This window comes from Camellia sinensis, chromosome 15, assembly GCF_055761805.1.
Source record: "Camellia sinensis isolate YWXY chromosome 15, ASM5576180v1, whole genome shotgun sequence".
NCBI classification, from domain to species: domain Eukaryota; kingdom Viridiplantae; phylum Streptophyta; class Magnoliopsida; order Ericales; family Theaceae; genus Camellia; species Camellia sinensis.
The window spans coordinates 33,992,185-34,003,547 of NC_138975.1; positions in this window are offsets into that span (position 1 = coordinate 33,992,185).

Here is an 11,363-nt window from a genome sequence, read left to right on the forward strand (position 1 = left end):
TGTCCGCGTTTGTGCTTCATAGAATTCTTGGTAGCCAAGTAAAAATTGTCCAAAATTATCATTTCATCCTTGGTTAATAATTTGATTTCCTTGACTTGTGTTTGTCCAATTACCTCAAGAAATATGCAGTCACTTGTTCTACATTAGTCTCCTCTACTTTGAGAGAGCTCGACCTCAAGTCCAAATCTGGATAGAAAGACTCTTCGGCATGATAATCAAAAAGACCAGCAACATTGAAATTCTTGGAGATATTAAAGTCTTCAAGCAAATTAATCACGTAGGCATTGTCATTAATCTTCTTTAAAATCTTGTACGGACCATGCTTTATTCACTTAAGTTTGTTGTATATATCCATTGGAAACCTATCTTTGCGCAAGAACACCATCACTGAATCTCCTTCTTTGAACATCTTGGTACGCCTGCACTTGTTAGTTGCTTCTTTGTACCTGGCATTAGTTTCTTCTACTTTCTATTTCACCTCATCGTGCACTGCTTGAGCTTTTTTAGACATGGCTTCTGTTATAACACTTCTAGACTTCTTGGTAGACGAACCAAATCAACTGTATGCCTCGAAGATGTCACAAATACCACAAAGAATGGTGATTTTCCAGTGGCACTGTAAACCACATTGTTGTAAGCAAATTCGGCTTGAGGCAAGGCATGATCCCATTGCTTTGACTAGTCTTCACATATGCTTCGAACCAAGTTTCCCAAAGTTGAGTTAGTCACCTCTGTCTGACCATCTATTTGTGGATGTGAGGTAGAGCTTCGATTTAATGAAGTATCGAACATCCTCCATTACCTAAAAATGGCTAAGGAACTTCACATCACAATCGAAAGTAATAGATTGGGGTTACTCCATGCAAGAGAACTACCTCTTGAAGGAACAATCAAGCCACATGGAATGTGTCACAACCCAAACCCGCCCTTATGGGTTTAATATCGTAACCGGCCAGTAATCCTGGGATTACCCAAGGCCTCTGAACAAACAAATAATATACAGGGGCTAGCAGAAGCAAATACAAACATATAATCTCCATAGAGCTGTGTTGACATACATGGGCTTGAAATTTAAAACTTAATTCATATAATTAAGACGTCATACCCACATCATCATTCATATATACAGACCAACAAAAGGCCTGTTCGAACATAACAAAAGAAATACAAAAGATCTTTAACATGGTTCACAAAACTTGACCACTGTAATTAAAATGGGAACTTCCTTGGGAGGCACTGTGGTTGGCTGACAAAACGGAACTCCAGGCCATCAACTCCGAGCTTGGTCTCGCGCCTAGTCACCTACATACATACATAATAATACGGTGAACTAGAGCCTAGTGAATAACAACAGAGTAAAGGATTTATAAATGATGTCCAAAAAATTTCAAAATCAGAGTTCATATCAAAACAGCTTCAGATTCATATATGTAACCAGTGGTTAAGAGTAGTTATATGTGGTACGTCCATTAGCTATCATATCATCTTGCTCTTGGAACCTATATGCATAGTTGGTACCGACGACCCCAAAGGTCCATATCTTGTGCACAAGTAGCCATGGTATTGTTTCCCCAGGCAAGGGCCATGTATAAACCACAGTATTGTTTCCCTCAGGTAAGGGCCATGTATAAACAATTGTATTGTTTCCCTTAGGTAGGGGCCATATGGTCATATGCCACGGTATTGTTTCCCCTGGGTGAGGGCCATGTGAACTAAGGATGACACAAATACATTTCATTAAATTAGACATTCATTCACTATTCATAACATAACATTTCATAAAATAGTTCATATCTTATCATTCTGAAAATACTTGCAATCAAACACAGCTTTACAGAGTTGTTACTCACAGATAGCTCCAATAGCAGAAGGGTCAGAACTGTCGGATCAACAATCTATGGCTTGTGACCTACACAAACACATAGCGGATATACACTAAAACACTTGCTCAAAAAATACTTAACTCATTCCTTTTCGATCTTTGTGTATTTCTAATCTTTGTCCTCATTGTTATATCTTAATTAGGGCTTAGGAACGCCTAAGATGCGTTGAGGATGCCAAAATGTACTTCAAAACACTTAGTCAAAATTTCAAAAATAGGGCAGTCTGCTTGGGCTCAACTTCAGTCGCTCGAGCAAGCTACAAAGTCTGCAAAAGTACTGGTCGCATGATTTTTACGCTTGATCGACGCTCGATGATTGCTTAAGCCAAATACAGAGTCTTCGCTTGGGCGCAACTTTGGTCGCTTGAGCGATCTGTAAAACTTTGTAAACTTCTGGAAGCATAAATTTTACGCTCGAGCTTAGACTTCTTCACTCTAGCAGTAGCACAAAACAAATGGTGGTTGCTCGAGCGCAACTTCTGTCGCTTGAGCGGAGATACAGAATTCTGGAATTTCTAGATTACACTCCCAGCTTCGAAACTCAATTCTAAGGCAACAAAGCATGTTCTTTTAGGCCAAAACTTGAGGAAATACTTGTAAATTCATAGAACTTCATGATTTGAAAACCATTTTGCAAAATCAAAGCCCAAAAGCATACCAATTATGCAAAACCAAACTTGAAACCTTCAAAACATAGCATGTATGAATTGTTATGAACTCAAACCTTCCAAAACATGATCAATTAAGGTCCAATGGTGAGAAATGTTATGAATTCTTAAAACCATGCTAGAATTACCACATGCATGAGAGAAATCTTTGAAAACAACTTCAAAACTTCAAGAAATGCACATGCATGCATGGTTAACTCTTCTTTTTTAGTTCAATTCATGCATACATTAACCAACTAAATTATAAAACTAGAGGGTTGAATTCTTACCTTAGATGCTTAATTGAACTCTAGTTGGCTAATTGTTTGAGTTTCCAAGTCAATCCTTCAAGTCTCTACAATATTCAAGTTTTGAACTCAATTTTCCTAGCTCTCTCTCTCTCTCTCTCTCTCTCTCTCTCTCTCTCTCTCTCTCTCTTTCTTTGACGTTTTGAGGCTCATAATGATGAAGATGAGATGATTCTAAAATGTTGTATAAGCCTTATATAGGCTTGATTAGGGAGCTTAATTGAACTTAGTTAGAGGTAATCAGTTGGTATTATTTTATTCTAATTAATTCGTTTGGAATCGAATTTAATTAAACCCACCATGATTTTCTAAAAATTCTAAATAACACATATACTTAGTCAATTTCGTGATCGGATGCCGATAAGGCCTTCAATTCGCATACCAAAATAGAAATATGAATAGATAGTCCTACATCAGACATAAATGTAAATAACATATATGTAGACACCCCATTTTTGACCGCCCTTAAAACTTGGGCGCCTTAGGTTGGACACTCGATGATAAAATACTATGATGTACATAAGTTCAATTTTCCCAGCAAGAAACCTCAGTTTTTGAGTTTCAGAGCTTAGAACCTTGCACGACCTTTGGACCAAAACCTGATTTTTCCAAGCTAGACCACCCAGAGGCTTGTTGGCCAACAGGTAGCTGGCTAGCCAAAAATTAGTGGCCGGCCGTCCCCTACCTGGCCAGCCGGCCAGGTTTTCCAGCAGAACAGATACTTGCTGCCAACTGTCCCCCCAAATGTATGCACTGCACCAGCTGGCTCAATACAAATATTTCTAAGATAGCAAAATGTTTTTCTATATATAGGGGACCTTCCCTCTTGGTTTTAGGTTAGATAAAATTACCAAGTGCCCAAACCTTGCAATACACTCTCCCTCTCTATCTTCCAATATACATACACTATACATACACTTCCTAAATCATAAATTTGAGGCTCCTTGCTGAGGTTCTTGAGCTAAAATCTTAGCCTTTGAGAGTGGATATCTTTTGGTTTGTGAACAAAAGAGTAACTCTTCTTCAAGAGGTATAACTTTGGCTACACTACTTCTTCCTTCTCTTTTCTTGCTATTTTTATACTGTTTTGGACTATCTTTGATGGGCTGAAATTTGTGATTTAAAGCTACCAAAGGTGGAGGGGTTAACCATCCTTCCTTAAATCTTGTTCTATAAACTTTTATCCTTGTGTTTCCACTAATTCCCCCACTTTTGGCCACTATTTTTTAGAGTTTCAGAGGCCAAAATATGTGGTTTTGGAGGTCCAAAAGATGGAGGGGTTAGCCTTGCTTACTAGGTTCAATTTTCTTCTATTTTACGTACTTTTTCTAGCTTTTTCAAACCAATTCCAACACTATTTTGGGTGTTTGGGGGGCTATTTTAATTGTTTAGATAACTTATGCTTTGAATATCATGCTTGTCTTGTTGTAAGTCCTCACAGGTTTGGTGGTTTAGGCCTTAAATACCAACCTATTTGAGTTGATAACTTTTATTTCATGTTTTTCATACATGTGATCACCTTTGCAATAATCATCTCTGCAACCTCCCTCCTTTATTGGTTTTCTTTGTTTAAGAGTTGTTTCAAATGATTGATGGTTGTTTAAAGCATGAGAAAGAGACCTTTGAGGCTTAACGGTTTAATCTCTTCGAAGGTTCATTACCAAGGCATTACATCTCTCTCATATTGAAGACAACCTCTTGTTTGGCACTTCTCTTCATTAGTGGACTTAATTATCACTTTTGGACAAAATGATTAAAGGATAGAAAGGTAATGTTAAAAGAGGCTAATAAAATGGGAACTAAAAGAGGTTAACAAGATAATAAAACTAAGTCAGGTTCAATCGGACATTAATTGAACCTATTGTGCCATGACTCATTGCGTACTCTCTAGTGACATTCAATGGTTCAAGGAACAATATCCACCACTTTCTTTGAGGTAACTCCATGATAAGAAAAGGGTGTTGTTAGTCTTTTATTTTCATTGATTGATTGAGCTTTTGTCCCATCGATTCATAGATCATTAGGTAACGAGTCTATCCCTCCCTTGATCAACTTCATGATAGGGGGAGGCAGAATGGACAAATACCTCCTGAAAACACTCTGTTTTTGCTCTGTTTCCTTTCTGTTGTAGCAGGGCAGTGTCCAAAAATAGTGGCCGGCTGACCACTTTTCAAGGCCGGCCGGCCATTCCATTTTAGACAAACAGTGCCATTTTCATGGCAGGACAGAGCAGAGGCTGGGGTAAAAACAGATTAATTTTCTGACTGCAAAACAGAACAGTTCTGGTAGCAAAACAGAAGAGTTTTCTGGCAGATATTCTTGCTCATGCTTGTGCGACTTTTCGATTCCCATAGTCTTGTAATAATGTAATATGTTGTATTCAATTAGTAGCGTCATTCAAAACGTAATGGCTAGCTAATTAATTAGTTAATTTGGTGTTATAATAATTGGTTTAACCATTCGGACATTCGGACCCTCTTGTACGAGGGAAAACTTGTAATATTGTGTATGTCTTCCAACCCCTATTCTTTCTCCCTTTTATTTATACGCTTGCAATGGTAGCATCATGTTTTGCATATTCATAACATTACCATGATTTGAATCCATCTTTCCATGCATTTGGTTCAGTGCATCATTCTAACCTTGTGGTTGTCTCTTACTTACTTACTTACTTGAACACGTGCGTTACTGCATGCTATCAAATTGATTCATATATCATGTTAACTAAACCAAACTAAGTAGTTACATTTTGTATGTGTTGCATTAGTCACTTTGCATATTGGAGCGTGCATATTTCTAATTATTTTCTTCTTCTTGGCCTGTCTCAGTTGAGTACTAGGTGAGCATTTTTCCTTTAGTATATTGTATGTGTGTTAGTGTTGCCATATCAAGCGTGTTTATCATGAGGCTGAGTGCTTAGTTAATATATCTCTTGAGTGGCTGTGGATGAAGGCTTTTTCGCTTAAATTGGGACGATTTGATACATGTACATGTGAGTTTACTTTTTTAAGTAGCCCATACTCAAAACACCTTTCAAAACAAACGTGAAATCAGAACATTCTAAAGTGGGCGAACTAGTCTATACTTGTGTGCATCACATAATAAAAATAGCATAATAATTGGAACAAGAGCATATAATGTATATAAAAATCACATCATGATTAATAGAGGCCGATATTTGATCGGGTGAGTGGGGTGCTCAATTCATGACCTTCCCCTCTCATACCTAAGTTCCCGAACTGAGACACTTTGGTTATGACGGACAAGTGGCCTTTGGCATGAGTCACGGGTTTCTTAAATTTCCTAAAAATATTTAATGACTCTGAAATTTGGCAATGCAGTCCATTTTTGGCAATTCCGATAATAAATGGATTTTCTAAAGATTTGTCGGATTTGGACTCATTTGTGTTTATCTATTTCACATTGCACTTGTGAAAATAGATTCAAAATCATAGGAGTCCGAACGGTAGGGCTATCATATCCGAGGTGACTATAACCCTTCGCGGACCACGAAAAGCAAGCTACAATAACGCATGCAATTAATGTAGTATTTCATTTTAATTACTTATTAGGCCTTCTTAAACAAAGATTATAAGCTAATCACAGGTCAGGGTTGCTATAGAATATGTTCGATGTCTTTTGACAAGGAATGAAATAAACCATCTTAGAAAACCTATCAACAACCACAAATACAAAATCTACTCCTTATTGGGTACAAGCGAGTCCCAACACAAAATCTATAGAAAAGTCATTCCATATATTGTTAAAAACAGTGAAGGCATATAAAGACCAGCATTTTGAGACTAACCTTTAGATACCTAACATGTGTAGCACTTCTTTTCGGAATTCCCAACATCTCGCTTCGATTGAGGCCAAATGTAACATTCTTCCAAGCTTCTTACGGTCTTGTCTCTACCCAAGTGTCCACTGAATCCTCCTCCATGTAGGTCTGGGATTAGCTTTTCTCGAAGTGATGTCTTGGGAATACAAAGACGATTTCCCTTGAATAAGTATCCCTTAGTGACATGAACATCACTAACATACTGATTCTCTTTACATTTACCCCACATCTCTCTAAAATCTTCTTATTCTTGGTAAAGCTCCTTCAAAACCTCAAATACCACAATCTCATGGGTCAATGTAACTAGCAAATTTGCATGACGGTTCAATGCATTTACAACTCGGTTCAAAGTCCTCAACTTGTGCCGAATGGTGAAACGAAACTTCTAAAACAATGTAGACCATCTGACATGCATGTTGCTTAGGTGCTTTTAACTGTTGATGAATTTTAATGCATGATGATCTGTGTATAGGACAAAGTCCCATTGCATTAGGTAATGTTCCCAATGCTTGAGAGCTCGCTCCACCGCATAAAACTCTTGGTCATAAGTACTCCACTTTTGTTGGGCTTCACTTAGCTTTTCACTAAAGAAAGCCACCGGCCTCTTCTCTTGTGAAAGAATTGCTTCAATTTCTATACCGCTAGCATCACACTCCACCTCAAAAATATTTTCGAAGCTAGGTAGAGCTAATACTAGCACAATGCAAAGCTTCTCTTTAATTAAAGCAAAGCTTTTCTCAGCATATTCTTCCTAAAAAAACTTCCCCTTCATCATGCACTCTGTGATTGGCTCCATGATTGAAACTGCACTTCTTCAGATTAACAAAAAAACTTGTTCTCCTGCAAAACTATTAGCACTTGCCGCAAATGCTCTATATGGTTTCTTTCATAATTGCTATCAATCAAGATATTATCAAAATAAACAATTGCAATTTTTTCAGTAAATGGCTTCAATAACTGATTCATAACTCGCATAAAAGTACTAGGAGCATTAGAAAGTTTGAATGGCATAACCAACCACTCATAGAGGCCATCCTTGGTCTTGAATGTCATATTCCATTCATCTTCCAGCTAGATTCGAATTTGGTGATACCCACTTTGTAAGTCAATATTGGAGAACCACTTTGAGCTTTCAATCATATCAAGCATATCGTCCAAACAAGGAATAGGAAATCTGTACTTGATGGTGATTTTGTTGATAGCTCAATTGTTAACGCACATATGCCAACTTCCATCTTTCTTTGGCGTCAAAAGAGTTGGAACGACACATCTTTCACGAATATGCCCCTTTTGCGGCAACTCTTCAACCTTCTACCTTAAAATCTCATTCTCTTTTTTGCTTATCTTGTAGTGCATTAAGTTTGGCAAATTAGCTCCCAACACAAAATCAATATGATGTTGGATATCCCTCATCAGTGGTAGCTCATTGGGTAGTTCATCAACGGTGAGCTTTTTTAACTCCTCAAGCAATGATTGTATCTTCTTTGGAGTTTGTACCACTACTTTCTTCTTTCTTTCCTTTACTAAATCTTTGTCAGCCATCACATAAATTTCTTTTGAAGCTTTTAAATTTGTCACAAACTCAGCCTCTGAACTAGCTACAGTGAGAAAAGACTATCTTGGTACTTTAGGTGATTTGGACATTATTTGTTGTGGTGAAGGAACCATAGCAATTTTATGAGTCTTCCACATAAACAAATGACATCCACATCAAACTGCCAAGGCCTACCCAAACGTATATGACTAGCATCCATATAAATCATGTCACAAACATATTCTTTGTAATGCTTTCCAATGGAAATAGGGACTCGACAAATTTCAGTTACCTTCGTTATCGAGCCCTTCTTGATCCAACCAATGTTGTAAGGAATGGGATGTGGCTCAGTTTGTAGTTTCAAGCGCTCCACCAGTCTCTTTGGAACAAAGTTCTCACAGCATCTACTATCAATGATCAAATCACATACTTTCTAGTTGACTGAATAATATGATCGAAAAATATTATGGCGCTGATTAAAATCCTTCGTCTTTGGTGTGAATAAAACTCATTGGACCACACAGTTGACTCATTCTCCATCATCTATGGTGAGCTTAGCCCCACCATATGGATCATGATCATCATATTTTACGCCCTCACCGGCTCCAAAGTTATCATCTTTTTCCACTAGGTTGACTGGTCGTTGCTCTAGACAGACATTGGAACGGTGGCCGAGTTTGCCACACCTATAGCACTTCTTCATTGTCGGCTTGACATAAGGATTAGAACCTTCTCTAACCGTTGAACTTGTTGCCAAGTTGCATCCGCCATTAACACCCTTGGGTTGGCTTGCAGCAGTCGACGTTTGGACCATTTTTTTCTTTTAAGAGGTAGAAAAAGAAGAATCCGTAGTTTTCCATCGATAATCTAAATATGTTGGCTTGTGTTCCAACAACTCGGCTTTAAGAACCATGTTGTGTACTTCCTCCATGCCCACAAAATTGCCAAACCAATCTTCTCTTGAATTGTTTGCTTCAATCCATTGAGATATCTGGCTACTCGTTGTCCTTCTGTCTCATTCACATTGTTGCGATCTGAAAGTCAAGAAAACTTGGTAGTGTAGTCAAACACAAATTTGGACCCCTGTGAGCAATTTTGATAAAGCTAGAACAAAAATTGTTCGTAGTCCGGCGGTAGTTATTTGTCCATGAGAAGCTGCTTCATCCATCGCCAAGTCCAAATTGGGTCCTTTTCTTGTCATTGTCTAGTTCTTTGTAATTGGTCCCACCAAACTGCAACACCTCCCTTTAATTTGTATGCAACTAGTTTCACCATCTTTGACTCTGAAACCTCTATCATCTTGAAAAACCATTCAACTTCAGAGATCCAATCTAGGAATTCTTCACTATGTAGATTTCCATTGAATTGGGAAATATCAATTTTTAATCGACAGTCATGGATCCATTGTTGTTGTCTCCTTGGTTGACGACCTCCATACTCCTCTTTAACCTCTGGCTTGAGCCATTCACTATCTGATTGATACCAGGCTAGACATCTCAAGTTGTTTTGGATAAGATGGCCTCGGGCAATTCCTTCGACACAAACTCTGTCTCGGTTAATTGGTTGGCCTTGGGCAACTCCTTTAGCACATGTCCGATCAACCACTGGTGGTCTATTGGTATTGAGAATCAACCCGCATACTTCCCACAAAGCACCAACCCCACAATCATCGTTAGTAGGGTTTGTGTGTACTTCTCTATCTTGTGCCATTAAGCTAGCCAAATCTTTGCTCTGATATCACTTGACACAGTGGAATGCACACAAAACTAGATATTGTTCTAGTAGACGAATACCCTTGAATATACAAGGAAAATAGAGTAACTTGAAAATTATATTAATAAAGAATGTCCTTGCCTTTAGGTTTACATGACTATTTATACCAGATAAAGTCTTGGTCACCAAGCATACGTGGAGACCAAGTAATATAAGAAACTAATTAACTAGAATAGTACTAGTCTTGGACATAGTATACTTGGAGACCAAATGATATAAGAAAGTAACTAGTTAGAATATTCCTTGATCACCAAGGAAATTATATTCTTTAATAGAAATTCTTTGTTGCCAAGTAAAAATTGTCAAAAATGATCATTTCCCCTTTGGTCAATAATTTGGTTTCCTTAACTTGTGTTTGTCCAATTGCCTCAAAAAATCTGCAGTCACTTGTTCTACATAAAAAAGTGAAAACCATCTCTCTCACCCTTAATCTCTCCCACGTTTCTCTCTCTCTCTCTCTCTCTCTCTCTCTCTCTCTCTCTCTTCTTCCTGTGTATGAGACTGAAAGTCTTCTACTCAAGTTTAAGACTTAATGAATTTTCTATTTTGTATTTGTACAAAGTGACTTTAGATATATAACTTTTTAGGTAGTGAAATCCAACTGACTCTGTATTATTTGTATTGCAAAATGTATCTTGCACAAATATATGTGAAATCCAGCTAGTTGATTTATGGGAAATTTGTTCAAATCCCCTCATAATAAAACTTTCATACATTAAGGACGAGCATTAAAAATTTTAGTTGACACACCACTATTACCAAAATATCCTTAGCGACTAATTTAATATTTAAAAATTTAAAATAATATAACTTTTAATCTAAATGTCGCTTTTTACTTTATCTCACAATAAAATTTTACTCTGATTCATATTATATTTTATTAAAAAAAATTATTATTTAAATAATGGAATACCATCATCATCACAAGCATCATAGTCACTATAATTGTTAATAAACAGTTACAAAAAAACATAGCTTTAACTGAGTAAAATGAAATAATAACTTTAACGAAATAAAATTTTACTATTAATTTAAAATTGAGCATCGACAAATAATAGACATATTACATATTATTATAGCAAACCAGAGTAAAATTTTACTCACTTTTAAATAGAGCATCAGCAAAATAAACCACTTGATACATATTACTAGAGCAAATCAAAGTAAAATTAATCTAATGGTAGCAAAAAATACTATCATTTGAACAAATTTGATAAATAATAAAACAATCATAATAAACGAAATATACATTGTTCAATATTCATTCTTATCTGAAAAAACTTCAATAATTATGTACTCGTCATCAGAATCAAAATTGAATTATTTTTTTTCACAAATTCGGATGAATTTTAAAGTTGATGATCTATTGGGAATACGA